The sequence below is a fragment of the Scyliorhinus torazame genome, chromosome 8, assembly GCF_047496885.1.
Source record: "Scyliorhinus torazame isolate Kashiwa2021f chromosome 8, sScyTor2.1, whole genome shotgun sequence".
Lineage (NCBI taxonomy): Eukaryota > Metazoa > Chordata > Chondrichthyes > Carcharhiniformes > Scyliorhinidae > Scyliorhinus > Scyliorhinus torazame.
The window spans coordinates 8,017,910-8,033,217 of NC_092714.1; the positions used below are offsets into that span (position 1 = coordinate 8,017,910).

Here is a 15,308-nt window from a genome sequence, read left to right on the forward strand (position 1 = left end):
CACCCTTGCAGTGTTGGCCTCGGTGCCACTCTTTGCCGACACCATCTCCTGCGCCCATAGCCTCTGGGACTGCTCCAATTGGCCATGGACCTGCTGGAGTGTTGCTGACATCTCCCTCTGAACGTCCCGGCCACTCCCTAACATCTCCATCAACTCGGGATAACGCACTTCCACAGGTTCAACATCAGGCTGGGACCCAGGTAGGTCCCAGGATCCAGCAGACCTCCGACTGCTGCCTCGCCTGGGGGTTCCTGCCTCCACCTGATGTACATCAGCAGCAGCGTGGTGCTCACCATAATGTGCCCCAGAAGCCTGACCACTAACATTTCCCACCGAGGTGTGCGTATACGTGCTGGTGGATGGTGGTGATGACAGCAGTACCTCGACTACGGTGGCATCCTCGGAGCTATCCTCCGAAGTGTTTTCCTCGGAGTCAGGAGAGAGGGCCGCCCGGGGTGGGCAGGCTCCGTCGGCTGGAGGACCTGTGGGAGAATGGACATGTGGTCAGAGGGAGGGATGGGTCAGTCAGTAAGACAATCAATACTCGCGTTTGACAGGTCCCCCGAGTGGAGCCCGGTGGTTCCTCACCTCCGGCGTCCGTAAGGCTTCGCGTGGGTGACCAATCTAACCTCCCGTTCACCTCCAGGGTTTCACTCCTCGAAGAAGGTGAGGATTCTTATGTCGGGCATCCCACCGCCAGTCTGGACCCCCTCCCGACTGTTTTGGGAGAGGTTTTCCTGAGGAGACACAGAGAGGGCATCGTTAGCCACATGCGCGTGGTTCACAGTGGTGGGAGAGGGAGTATGAAGGCGGGGTTAGGGGAGGTTGCGGAATGAGGGAGAGAGATAGGGCTGGGTCGCATGGGGAGTTGAGCGTTGGGGGTGCGAGGGAGGGGTCTCACCCTCTGGCACCCTCGGGGGAACAGGACATCCCTCCTGGCCTCCACCGCGCCCAGCAGCCTCCCCAAATCTTGGGGCCTGTCTCCTGGGCGCCATGTTGCGAGCTGGCTGGGATTGGCTGAGCAAATGCAGTTTAAGTGCTGCTCGACCTTATTAGCGGGAGGCTGGTGAGCGCGGTCCCGGCGAATCAGCTGACGAGCCATTATTTGCGGAGGAAGCCCGTGAGGCTTCGCGAAGTGGACCAATTAACGTTGAAATGCGTTGCCGGTCTCGCTGCGCCGAGCGCCGGGAAGCTCGCGGTGATTACCGCTCGCTACCACACTTCGAAACCTTCCCGGAGATTTGCGCCCAGAGTTAACGTCTCTCTTGCTGAACTTTTATCAGACTTTTGTCAAAAGTTAGAGGTTGTCACGATCCCAGTTGATGTTATAACTGGATGGGAAGATCCCAGAATGAAAGCCTGGCTCAAAAGAGCATAACTTTTATTTTTTATAAAATATGGAGGAACAGAGTCACGGGATCGCAAATTACTTTCAACAACAAGACAAAATAACGTTTATTAAGCATGGAAAAATTGGATTATAATGCAATTCCCCTTTACTCCCCCCATATTTTAACAAATACACACAGATTTTAAGATTAACATGGATTACAAAATACATCTTCAGCTACAATGGTCTCATCAACACAAAAAGTCCCATTTAAGCAGACAAGATGACTCTGGTCAGACACACTCCTCTCTCAACCCAGGTGAATGTCTGTGGTTTTCTCCTTAGAATCCCCCCCCAATTGATTGTCACGGGACAGTTTTCAAACTGCACTGCCAAAACCACATTTAAAAAAATCTTCACTCACAATAATGTTTTCCCTTAGCGCTTTGCATTCTGAAATCCAGACCGGTTTAAACAAAAAATCCGCTCAACTTTCAACAGCTAATCCAGTCCAAGATTTTATACTCGCCCCTTTAGGATTTCTTTGTCTTGACTCCTGTGAAAACTGCTCACAATTGCTTTAACTTTCAATTTCCAGACTGTATTAAAATGACATCAAACATTTAATCTACCTCTGAAGTCTGCTGTCGAACTTTAAATCGAGTTACTGTGATTGTCTCTTTAACTCAGAACACTTTGTTTACTCTCCCTTGAATTTGTCTGAACAATACCTTGGTCTCTGTTCTCTTAACTTTAAACTTCTTGGGCACCTCTTAATTTCTCTAGTTTACCTTAACTAGCTGGACTTTAGATTTCTGGCATCTTTTTTCTTAAGCATTAATCCATAGGATGGCTTTTCTTCTCGCAAGCCTGAGAGAAATGTTCCCTCTTTAGCCTTCGAAAGCCAACTGCTTCGAGTGGAGCTGCGAGAGCTGACTTCTCCCTCACTACCTATCTTCATCTGCAATTAAATTAGCTGAACTAAAACTTAGAAGCTTCTCTTCCTCACAAGGCCCCTGGTTGCTGAGCAACGACTGCTTGCATATTTATTCTTCACGCCGTAGCACACTCTAAGCACAATTGAACTTAACCAACCCCCCAATTCACAAACATCTTTATCTAGCATTAATCAAACTATATGTTTTACCCTTCCAGGCACAGAAAAATTAAATTAAACCCACTTAAAATTATACCTAGTTTCTAATGTTTAATTAAAAATGTCCACTGTCTAACGTTTACCGATAAATCCCTTAAAACTTTTGTTTTCCTAACAAAATGTAGCAGGTTTTGAGCAAATAGCGGCAGAGCAAGAAGGGAATATAGAATAAAAAGAGGAGGTTGTAATAGAATGTAAGGTAGGAGTAATGAAGTGACAGGCGAGATGATGGTGAAAGAAAAAAGTGTTATAAAGGGACAAATAAATAAAGAGAAATTAGACCATGCGGTGTAGGTAGCAGCAGGCTACCATTGCTTTAATCTGCTGCCCAAAAGTTAAACGTGATAATAACGAGCCTGAGCTCATTTAATAAGATTTCTTTAGGGCATCAGTGTTCATTCTTTAAATGTAAATAATTACTTTTACCGACAAACTGAAAATAAAAATTAATATTTTGGAAGGAATACAGGAAACGCTGAAAATGAAAAGTCAAACCGGCTACAAACACAGCACCCAGCAGGGCGTTTCTGTACTTGGTTTGAAATAGGGAAAAGAGAATGAAGGACCACCCTGAAATGGGTGGAATGGGAGATTTCTATGTGGAGCTGCTTTGCACAAGAGCTTCCTGCTGATGCATCTAATATTCTAAATAGTCATTTGCTTGGAGTGAAAGGAGGGGAAATGAAAGCCAGTGCAAAGGCAGGAGAACGAATAAGAACAGAAAAGCAGTGGGGAGTTTTGATGTTGCTCATTTCCTTTGCCACTTTCCTGCAGCACACGTCTTGATCGTGTGCGGTGAAGATGAGACGAGCCCCAAGTCAGAGTGCAAGACTTTGAGAAAGTGTAAAATTGCAAGTTGAGTTTCTTGGGGGGGCGGGGGGGAGAAATTGTGATGATGCCTTTCATAGAACATAGAAAATACTGCACAGAACAGGCCCTTCGGCCCACGATGTTGTGCCGAACCTTTGTCCTAGATTAATCATAGATTACCATTGAATTTACAGTGCAGAAGGAGGCCATTCGGCCCTTTGAGTCTGCACCGGCTCTTGGAAAGAGCACCCTACCCAAACTCAACACCTCCACCCAACACCAAGGGCAATTTTGGACGCTAAGGGCAATTTATCACGCCCAATCCACCTAACCTGCACATCTTTGGACTGTGGGAGGAAACCGGAGCACCAGGAGGAAACCCACGCAGACACGGGGAGGATGTGCAGACTCTGCACAGACAGTGACCCAAGCTGGAATCGAACCTGGGACCCTGGAGCTGTGAAGCAATTGTGCTATCCACAATGCTACCGTGCTGCCCTTAAGAACAAATAAATCTACACTATATCATTTTACCGTAATCCATGTACCTAGCTGCTTGAAGGTCCCTAATGTTTCCGACTCAACTACTTTCACAGGCAGTGCATTCCATGCCCCCACTACTCTCTGGGTAAAGAACCTTTCCTCAGCTGCATGTTCTTCGAGAACTTAGTTTTGCTGCTGTGACTGACCATTTGGGCTACAGATCATATACAATTGAATGACTAGAATAGACTGCAGGCTGTGGATCTAATCCTTATCCTGTGTTTCTTTATGTAATGAAATCATTATGCTTTGTAAAGGTGCTTATGGTTCTTCCAGTTGGAATTAAGGAAACAGAAAGGACTTGCATATACGTTGCACCTTTAAAAGGCAAATATGGAAGGCAATAGTGTAATGTTCTTGTCGGATAGCCTGATTTATATTACAAGAACACTTGTAGCTAAAGCTATAAACGATTTATTAACATTAACTGTGGGTCAACTGTATACAAAACAACAGATGAATAACAGTATAAACATGCACAAGCAACCTCTCTCTTTCAGCTTCCTAGTCAGCCTGAGGTCACCTAACTCTAACATCCACATATATACTAATGAGACTCCTAGTGGTCAGTCGATGAATTACAACACAACCATGATATCACTACAAATAGGACACAGATGTGTCCCATAGACATGAAGAAGGTAAATGATCAAATTATCTGTTTTCTAAAAAGCAAACTACTGCAATACTGGAAACCTGAAATAAAAACAGGAAGTGCTGGAAAAAGCCGGCAGCGTCTGTGGAGAGAGAAACTCTTCTGACAAACCTGCCAAGTGTTTCCAACACTTTGTTTTCGTGTCAAGTAATCTGCTTTAATTGAATTACTTGTGGGGTGAATGTTCACCCACGGGACTCGAACTCCCGTACTGAGGTTCAAATAGTGTCTTGGGATTGTTTCGATCCACCTGAGGGTGACGATGGAATCTGGGTTTAACATCTCATCCAAGGAGCCTCATCCCTGCCATTGCGGCACTGCGTTAGTTCTAGCATTTGGATTGTCAGCTTGGAATATTTACTCAAGTCTCTGGAGTGGGACATGAACCCAGGACCTTGAGACCGAGAGGCAAGCGCATTACCCACTGAACCATAGCTAAAGGTATTATGGGCCAGGGTTTAGAGAACACTAAAGTGTATCATGGAGTTCACCTGACCCACAACTTTGAATAGACTTTGGTGATGGGCACAAGGGCCCACTTTACAGGTGTGATGCAACAGAGATCTAAAGTATTTTTAAACAAAAACAATGTTTATTCTATGAATCCAGTTAACATTTTATAAACACAGAGTAAACATCTTATCAACTATCAACACTGATACACCCCCCCCCCCCCCCAAGATACAGTACAGTAACTTTCCGAACAACATCCATAAGTCAAAGATGTTTTTTTACAGAAACAGGTATTACTTTGAAATCATCAAGTGATCTGGAGACATTATTTAGCATGCAGAGAGAGAGAGACCAAAATACACCTCCTTGGTTTGAATGCAGCTCCCCAACTGAAAACAAAATTAAAACTCAGAGCCAAAAACAGCTTCCGGCTCAAAACTAAAGTAAAAAGCAGAGCCAGAGCCCAGCTCCGCCCACACACACTGACATCACTGCAGCCACTTGAGAAGACAAACATTTCTTAAAGTGACATTCCCATGACAAAGGGAAGATGTCAGCTTTATCCATTTCAGATTCAATTTTAGTCACTGTCTTTGCATAATAAGATCATGCAAAATGTTTAAATTGTTGACTTGGCTTAATTGAGGCGCCCCCAGCTTAGTGTGATGGGTGAAGAGTGTCACAATCCCAGTTGATGTTATAACTGGACGGGAAGATGCTGGAATGGAACCCGGGCACAAAAGGCCATAACTCTTTCTTCTTTTAGAAAACGTGGAGGAACAGATCACAGAACTCCTAATTAACTTTTAACAGCAAGAAAAAACATTTATTATTCCACATGAGAAGTCTGAGAACAGTACAATGCTCCTTCACTCCCACTTACCTTCACAAATGTACCCAGATTTTAAGGATAACTCAGGTGCAAAATATATCTTGTGCTGTAATCATCGTAGAATCTCGACAGTGCAGAAGGAGGCCATGCTGCCCATCGAGTCACGGCACAGTAGCACAGTGGTTAGCACTGTTGCTTCACAGCGCCAGGGACCCGGCTTTGATTCCTGGCTTTGGTCACTGTCTGTGCGGAGTCTGCACGTTCTCCCTGTGTCTGCGTGGGTTTCCTCCGGGTGCTCCGGTTTCCTCCCACAAGTCCCGAAAGGCGTGCTTGTTAGGTAATTTAGATTTGGATTTGTTTATTGTCACGTGTACCGAGGTACAGTGAAAAGTATTTTCACTGTAGCAGCTCAACAGATCATTAAGTACATGGGAAGAAAAGAAAATATACAATGTAACACAATGTAACTACATAACACCGGCATCGGATGAAGCATACAGGGTGTAGTGTTAATGAGGTCAGTCCATAAGAGGGTCATTTAGGAGTCTGGTAACAGCGGAAAAGAAGCAGTTTTTGAGTCTGTTCGTGCGTGTTCTCAGACTTCTGTATCTCCTGCCCTGATGGAAGAAGCTGGAAGAGTGAGTCGGCCGGGTGGGAGGGGTCTTTGATTATACTGCCCGCTTTCCCCAGGCAGCGGGAGGTGTAGATGGAGTCAATGGATGGGAGGCAGGTTCGTGTGATGGACTGGGCTGTGTACACGATTCTCTGAAGTTTCTTGCGGTCCTGGGCCGAGCAGTTGCCATACCAGGCTGTGATGCAGCCCGATAGGATGCTTTCGATGGTGCATCTGTAAAAGTTGGTAAGGGTTAATGTGGACATGCCGAATATCCTCAGTTTCCTGAGGAAGTATAGGTGCTGTTGTGCTTTCTTGGTGGTAGCGTCGATGTGGGTGGACCAGGACAGATTTCTGGGGATGTTTACCTCTAGGAATTTGAGACATTCTGACAATAAAGATTATTATATAAGTCTGCATTGACCCTTTGAAAGAGCACTCTAGTCAGACCCACTTCTCCCCCCACCCCACCCTGCCCTATCCCTGGAACCTACTTACACACCCCTGGACACTATGCGGCAATTTTGTTTAATAATCTTTATTGTCACAGGTAGGCTTACATTAATACTGAAATGAAGCTACTGTGAAAAGCCCCTAGTCGCCATATTGCGGCGCCTGTTCGGGTACACAGAGGGAGAATTCAGAATGTCCAATTCACCAAACAGCACTTCTTTCGGGACTTGTGGGAGGAAACCGGAGCACCCGGAGGAAACCCACGCAGACACGGAGAGAACGTGCAGACTCCGCACAGACTGTGACCCAAGCCGGGAATTGAACCCGGGACCCTGGAGCTGTGAAGACCATAAGACATAGGAGCAGAATTAGGCCACTCGGCCCATCGAGTCTGCTCTGCCATGTAATCATGGCTGATATTTTCTCATCCCCTGATGAAGCCATAGTGCCAACCATTATGCTATCATGCTGCCCAATTTAGCACGGCCAATCACCTAACCAGCACACCTTGGACTGTGGGAGGAAACCGGAGCACCCGGAGGAAACCCACGCAGAAACGGGGAGAACGTGAGACTCCACACAGACAGTGACCCAAGGCTGGAATCGAATCCGCATCCCTGGCGCTGTGTCCACAGCAGCCTTTGGCGCTAATCGATGAGTAAGGGGTCGCCTATTTAAGACCGAGATGAGGGAAAATTTCCTCTTTGTTAATGTTCCCAATAAACACACAGCCCGGAGTGGGATTGGAGGCAGTCCAGCGAATATGCACTTGGCTGATCCTTGGTTTGGAGGGGTGTTATGAGGAGTGATTGATTAGGTTCGCACTGCTTCGATGAATGTGATGCGACCCGTAATGAGACATATCGGATTCTCTGGGGCTTTGACAGGGTAGATACTGAGACGTTATTTCCCCTTGTGGGAGAGTCCAGGACTAGAGGGCAGAATCTCAGAGTAAGGGGTCACCTATTTAAAACAGAAAGGGAGGGGGGGAAATTTCTTCTCTAAGCATAGTGAATCTGTGGAATTCATTACAGCTGCAGAGACTGGGTCGTTAGGTATGTTCAAAGCTGAGACAGACGCATTTTTACCTGTCCTATTGTAACTCTCTCTCAGCACCATAGAAACAGAGTTTGAACTGAAACCAAACACCCCCATACATGCAAACACCATTGTCTAACATGAATCTTAACTAGAGTTGTACTCTTTTCTACACAGAAACACCAAATTGAACCCATTTAAATCTATACCTTATTTCTAACATGCAGCAATACAAATAATAATAATCTTTATTGTCACAAGCAGGCTTACATTACTGAAACATGGTTAAAGGATGGTCACGACTGGGAGTTAAATATCCAAGGGTATCAAACTATTCGGAAGGACAGAGTAGATGGTAAGGGAGGTGGTGTAGCTCTGTTATTTAAGGATGATATCCGGGCAACAGTAAGGGATGACATCGGTGTTATGGAACATAAGGTTGAATCCATTTGGGTGGAAATCAGGAATACTAAGGCGTAAACGTCACTGATAGGAGTAGTCTATAGGCCACCAAATAGTAACATTATGGTGGGGCAGGCAAGAAACAAAGAAATAACTGATGCATGTAGAAATGGTACAGCAGCTATCATGGGGGATTTTAATCTACATGTCGATTGGTTTAACCAGGTCGGTCAAGACAGCCTTGAGGAGGAGTTTATAGAATGTATCCGCGATAGTTTCCTAGAACAGTATGTAATGGAACCTACGAGAGAACAAGCGGTACTAGATCTGGTCCTGTGTAATGAGACAGGATTGATCAATGATCTCATAGTTAGGGATCCTCCCGGAAGGAGCGATCACAATATGGTGGAATTTAAAATACAGATGGAGGGTGAGAAGGTAAAATCAAACACTAGTGTTTTGTGCTTAAACAAAGGAGATTACAATGGGATGAGAGAAGAACTAGCTAAGGTAGACTGGGAGCAAAGACTTTATGGTGAAACAGTTGAGGAACAGTGGAGAAATTTCCAAGCGATTTTTCACAGTGCTCAGCAAAGGTTTATACCAACAAAAAGGAAGGACGGTAGAAAGAGGGAAGATCGACCGTGGATATCGAAGGAAATAAGGGAGAGTATCAAATTGAAGGAAAAAGCATACAAGGTAGCAAAGATTAGTGGGAGACTAGAGGACTGGGAAATCTTTAGGGGGCAACAGAAAGCTACTAAAAAAGCTATAAAGAAGAGTAAGATAGATTATGAGAGTAAACTTGCTCAGAATATAAAAACAGATAGTAAAAGTTTCTACAAATATATAAAACAAAAAAGAGTGGCTAAGGTAAATATTGGTCCTTTAGAGGATGAGAAGGGAGATTTAATAATGGGAGATGAGGAAATGGCTGAGGAACTGAACAGGTTTTTTGGGTCGGTCTTCACAGTGGAAGACACAAATAACATGCCAGTGACTGATGGAAATGAGGCTATGACAGGTGAGGACCTTGAGAGGATTGTTATCACCAAGGAGATAATGATGGGCAAGCTAATGGGGCTAAAGGTAGATAAGTCTCCTGGCCCTGATGGAATGCGTCCTAGAATGCTAAAAGAGATGGCTAGGGAAATTGCAAATGCACTAGTGATAATTTACCAAACTTCACTGGTACTGGGGTGGTCCCGGCAGATTGGAAATTAGCAAACGTGACACCACTGTTTAAAAAAGGAGGTAGACAGAAAGCGGGTAATTATAGGCCAGTGAGCTTAACTTTGGTAGTAGGGAAGATGCTGGAATCTATCATCAAGGAAGAAATAGCGAGGCATCTGGATGGAAATTGTCCCATTGGGCAGACGCAGCATGGGTTCATAAAGGGCAGGTCGTGCCTAACTAATTTAGTGGAATTGTTTGAGGACATTACCAGTGCGGTAGATAACGGGGAGCCAATGGATGTGGTATATCTGAATTTCCAGAAAGCCTTTGACAAGGTGCCACACAAAAGGTTGCTGCATAAGATAAAGATGCATGGCATTAAGGGGAAAGTAGTAGCATGGATAGAGGATTGGTTAATTAATAGAAAGCAAAGAGTGGGGATTAATGGGTGTTTCTCTGGTTGGCAATCAGTAGCTAGTGGTGTCCCTCAGGGATCAGTGTTGGGCCCACAACTGTTCACAATTTACATAGATGCTTTGGATTTGGGGACCAAGGGCAATGTGTCCAAGTTTGCAGACGACACTAAGATAAGTGGTAAAGCAAAAAGTGCAGAGGATACTGGAAGTCTGCAGAGGGATTTGGATAGGCTAAGTGAATGGGCTAGGGTCTGGCAGATGGAATACAATGTTGACAAATGTGAGGTTATCCATTTTGGTAGGAATAACAGCAAAAGGGATTATTATTTAAATGATAAAATATGAAAACTGCTGCTGTGCAGAGAGACCTGGGTGTGCTAGTGCATGAGTCTCAAAAAGTTGTTTTACAGGTGCAACAGGTGATTAAGAAGGCAAATGGAATTTTGTCCTTCATTGCTAGAGGGATGGAGTTTAAGACTAGGGAGGTTCTGCTGCAATTGTATAAGGTGTTAGTGAGGCCACACCTGGAGTATTGTGTTCAGTTTTGATCTCCTTACTTGAGAAAGGACGAACTGGCACTGGAGGGTGTGCAGAGGAGATTCACTAGGTTAATCCCAGACCTGAAGGGGTTGGATTACGAGGAGAGGTTGAGTAGACTGGGACTGTACTCGTTGGAATTTAGAAGGATAATGGGGGATCTTATAGAAACATATAAGATTATGAAGGGAATAGATAGGATAGATGCAGGCAGGTTGTTTCCACTGGCGGGTGAAAGCAGAACTAGGGGGCATAGCCTCAAAATAAGGGGAAGTAGATTTAGGACTGAGTTTAGGAGGAACTTCTTCACCCAAAAGGTTGTGAATCTATGGAATTCCTTGCCCAGTGAAGCAGTAGAGGCTCCTTCATGAAATGTTTTTAAGATAAAGATAGATAATTTTTTGAAGAATAAAGAGATTAAGGGTTATGGTGTTCGGGCCGGAAAGTGGAGCTGAGTCCACAAAAGATCAGCCATGATCTCAATGAATGGCAGAGCAGGCTCGAGAGGCCAGATGGCCTACTCCTGCTCCTAGTTCTTATGTTCTTATTGACACTGCAATGAAGTTACTGTGAAAAGCCCCTAGTTGCCACATTCCGCCGCCTCTTCGATACACAGAGGGAGAATTCAGAATGTCCAAGTTACCTAACAGCACGTCTTTCGGGACTTGTGGGAGGAAACTGGAGCGCCCGGAGGAAACCCACGCAGACACGGGGAGAACGTGCAGACTCCGCACAGACAGTGACCCAAGCCGGGAATCGAAGCTGGGATCCTGGAGCTGTGAGGCAATAGTGCTACTCACTGTGCTACCATGCTGCCCTACTAAATGTAATGTGGAGATGCCGGCGTTGGACTGGGGTGGGCACAGTAAGAAGTCTTACAACACCAGGTTAAAGTCCGACAGGTTTGTTTCGAATCACTAGCTTTTGGAGCGCTGCTCCTTCCTCACCTGAGGAAGGAGCTGTGCTCCGAAAGTTAGTGATTCTAAACAAACCTGTTGGACTTTAACCTACTAAATATAGATCACGACAAGAGTAGGATTTTCTTACGGCCATTATACTTCAAATAACCAAGTACTTCATGGGTCGTGCACAATTTTTGGATATCCACAAAGTGCTGTGTACGTGTTATTTACCGTATTGTTTTATTTATTGTCTTGACAACATTTAGCCCTCCGTGAATACCTATTTCGTGCCATTATCACAGTACTGTTTGTTGGACCTTGCTGCGCATACGTTGGCATTTGATACATTATAATAGTGTCTTTAAGAAATACGTGTTTCTCTGCATTAGGGATGACCAATGCCTGCTGTCCTTGCCAGCGAAGCCGACACCCCTTGAATCAAGAGAGCAGTAAAACACTTTGGGATGTATTGGGGTCATGCAGGCTGTTGCATAAATGCAAATGCTTGCACTGTTTTAAACATAGTGATGCACATATATCAGGTTGCTGTGATTCAGAGCTGGAGAATCATAGAAGGTAGCACATAAAAGGAAGCCATTCAGCCCAAGCCTTGTGCTGGTCCTTGAAGAGCGCTGTGAACTAGTCCCACAATCAGCCCCTCTGCTCTTTCCTCATAGCCCTGAAAATGTATTTCTCTGCCACATGTCCATCAGTTGTGTACCTGGCAAAGTAAGCGTCCAGTACATCAGGGCATTCTACACACCAAATGGTGCAGGCTTGCTTCCTGATCCAGACTTGTGATTGAGGGCCTCTGAGCTCTTGGACTGGGCAGAGAACGATCCCACGGAATGTACCTGCTAAGAATTCAAGGAGAGGGTCGGATACCCGAGTGCGATTATTTTCATGGAGAGAATAGCGTCTGAAGCTGCCTAGGCTCACCTGTGATGATTTCCTAATTATCCAGGGAACTGGCCCAACAGCTCTGTCCAGCCTCTGCCCCACACCATGCTATTTGGAGCATTCTGACTAAAGGTATTGGGCGCAATTCTCCGGCCGCTTTGCGCTCGAGCGAGAGCACTGTGTGGACGGAGAATCTCAGGAGAGCCCTCTCCCAGCCTTCCCGGCAGCTTCCGCGCGCAGGATTCACCCATGCCCCGCGAGACATCGGATTCGGAACGCCGTCCAAAAGAGACGGGACCAAATGACGCCCGCGGAAGTCAGTCGTAAACCTACTTAAGACACCCCTACCCGTGATCTACTGGCCTCCCTCGATTGACCTGCCTCCCCAGGGAGGTTGCAGTCTGGCGTCGATCACGTGGAAGAACGTGGACCAGGTGGAACAGCCCCCGGGGGGAGGGGGGATCTCCCGGGCTGGTGGATGCCTCTAGGTGGTCAGGGTCAGTGCAGGGTGGCTCCCTGGCCCTCCCCCTGGAGAGTGGGTACCTTGGCACTGCCCAGCTTGCACTGGCAAGGTGCCCGGGTGGCACTGCCAAGCTGGCTGGAGCACTGTTTGGGTGCCATGGTGCCAATGCAAGGGTGCCCAGGTGCCAGGGTGGCACTGCCAAGGATCGGGGCCAAGGGGGGCCATACCTATGAAAGGAGGGTGGAGGGCGGTTGAAGGGCGGGGTGTGCAGCGCAGGTAATGGGGCCTCTGGAAGGTTGGGGAATTGATGGAGGTCCTGGAGGGAGGGGGTGCTGTAAGGAGTCCTGCAGAGGGGAAATACCCTGAAAAACCCGCCCATGATCCCTCTCCTCCTTTCACTGCAGGCGCTGTGTACTTGTGGGAGGGTTTCCTGGAATGTAAAAGGTCAGTGAGTGATCTTATTACGATTTTTAGAATTCTGAAAAGACATTAATGGGCTAAATAGAGAATTATTTTCTGTTGGGGAGTGTAGACCAAGGGGACATTGCCTTACAGTCAGAGCCAATACTTCACGCCAAGGGTGGTTGAATTATGTTACACTCTCCCAGAAGACGCTCGCTCAATTAATTTTAAATCCGAGATCAATCGATTTTTGTTTGCCAAGCATATAAAAGGGCAAGAAGCTAAAGCTATTGCATGTAGTTAAGATACAGATCAGCCAAGATCAGATCGGGTGGTGTCAAAACAGGTTGAAACTGCCTCCTCCTGCTCTTCTCTTTGTTTCTGGCTGTGGACCTGTGCTCCAGCAAGAAACCTATGCCTTGAGGAAGGAGGACACTGAGACACCTTCGTAAAAGCATACCATCCTTTTCAGACTGTCAGGCTATATTTACTCAATTATATCGAGAGCAGCATGAATATCCCTCCTAGCTCTGCTGCAATGTTAGGTTAGGTTTTGTTTAATGATCTGTAAACTGGCAATGCAAGCGGTTAATGTTCTGAATGAGCAAGGTTTTATTCCTCTGAAAGCCTCCGATTGTGAAATATGCAGCACTCTGCTCGATTATGTTGGTAATTTTGGCAATGCAGGTAAACCCCATTACCGTCAGCTGTACACCATCTCCTCCTAGACCCAATGAGAAGGTGTCCCGAAGGAGTGTAGTGCCCTTCTGTCGCCATCCCTCCATGTCACACTAGAATTCTTCTCTGACGCCGCACTTATTTAATTATGCTGTTCCGCAAGACGCAGCAGACTTGTCACGCTGAGAGTGAGAGTAGTTTTTCCTCTGATGCCAATTAAGTGGCATCAGCAGCCACTAATACTCAAGTGAATGATCTCAGTGGGTGATACTGCAAGAAAAATGAGGAAGTCTGAGGCTAGTGCAGGAGGAATAAGGGTCTAATTATCTGTGTTAAAACAAGAATTACTGTTAATCCAGTATTGTTGCTACAATGCAAAGCTTTGATCCCAGTTCTGAGACTGTGTAGACTGTGCAATACTGACCCCTGCTGCCTGCAGTCTCAAAACCTGAGAGCATGCTGATACACAGGAGAACCCCGAGGGTTCAGCGGATCTGTGCAGATACATGCCTTGTTACTCAACCCTACAAACCAGGAAAGCTCCAGTGTGGAGTGTGCCCTGTGCTGAACCCGTCAGTCACAGCCAGATCTTACAGCATATTCCAAAGAGGTTTACGAAAGGAAGTGACTTGCGTTTATGTGGCACTTTCACATCCTCAAGATATCTCAAAATGATTTACAGCAAATAAAGTACTTTTGAAGTTCGTCAGTATTGCAGATAAAGGTCTACAAACAGCAATATGATCATGAGCAGATAATTTGTTTTGTTATGGGGCGGGGGGGGGGTAAATATTCTCTGGGACACTAGGGAGAAGGACATGCCGAATTTCTTTAATTTCCTGAGGAAGTATAGGTGCTGTTGTGCTTTATTGGTCCATAGCATCGATGTGGGTGGACCAGGACAGATTGTTGGTGATGTGCACACCTAGAAATGCACCTGAGAGAATGATGCCAGGAATGAGGAATTTTAGATACAAGGAAAGATTGGAGAAATTGGGTTTGTTCTCCTTGGAGCAGAGAAGATTAAGAGGTGACCTTATTGAGGTGTCCAAAATTCTGAACACTTTTGACAGGGTAAAGAAGGATATTCTGTTTCCGCTAGTTGGTATGACAGTGACGAGGGGTCACAATTTAAAGAAGGTCAGCAAGAGAACGAGGAGTGAGGTGAGGGGAAACGTCTTTACTCAGAGAGTTGTTGGGATTTGGAATTCTCTGCCTGGGAGAGTGGTGGAGACGGATTCCATCGGAGGTTTCAAAAGAGAACTGGATACATATTTGAAAGTGATGAATTGAGAGGAGATAGGGCTGGGGAATGGGACTACCTGGGCAGCTCTTCCAAGAGTCGGAGCGGAAACGACGGGCTGAATGCTATTCCTGTGCTGTAACATTCTACCACTCTAACTGTACATAAGTCCCTCTATCTTCTTCAGAACAGTGTTGTGGGATTTTATCGTCCATCTGCAAGGGAGGATAGGGTCTCCCTCGGTTTATCATCGCATTGAAAAGATGACAATCCCTCAAAACTGGAGCATAGCCTTAATCATGTCCA

At 45.9% G+C, this 15,308-nt stretch overlaps 1 protein-coding gene across 3 annotated transcripts in view; it reads left to right on the forward strand.

The window, feature by feature from the left end:
* LOC140427636 (1,4-alpha-glucan-branching enzyme-like) overlaps positions 1-15,308 on the forward strand; it is an 885,145-nt gene that overhangs the window by 518,812 nt on the left and 351,025 nt on the right. The gene's annotated exons all lie outside the window — the stretch shown is intronic.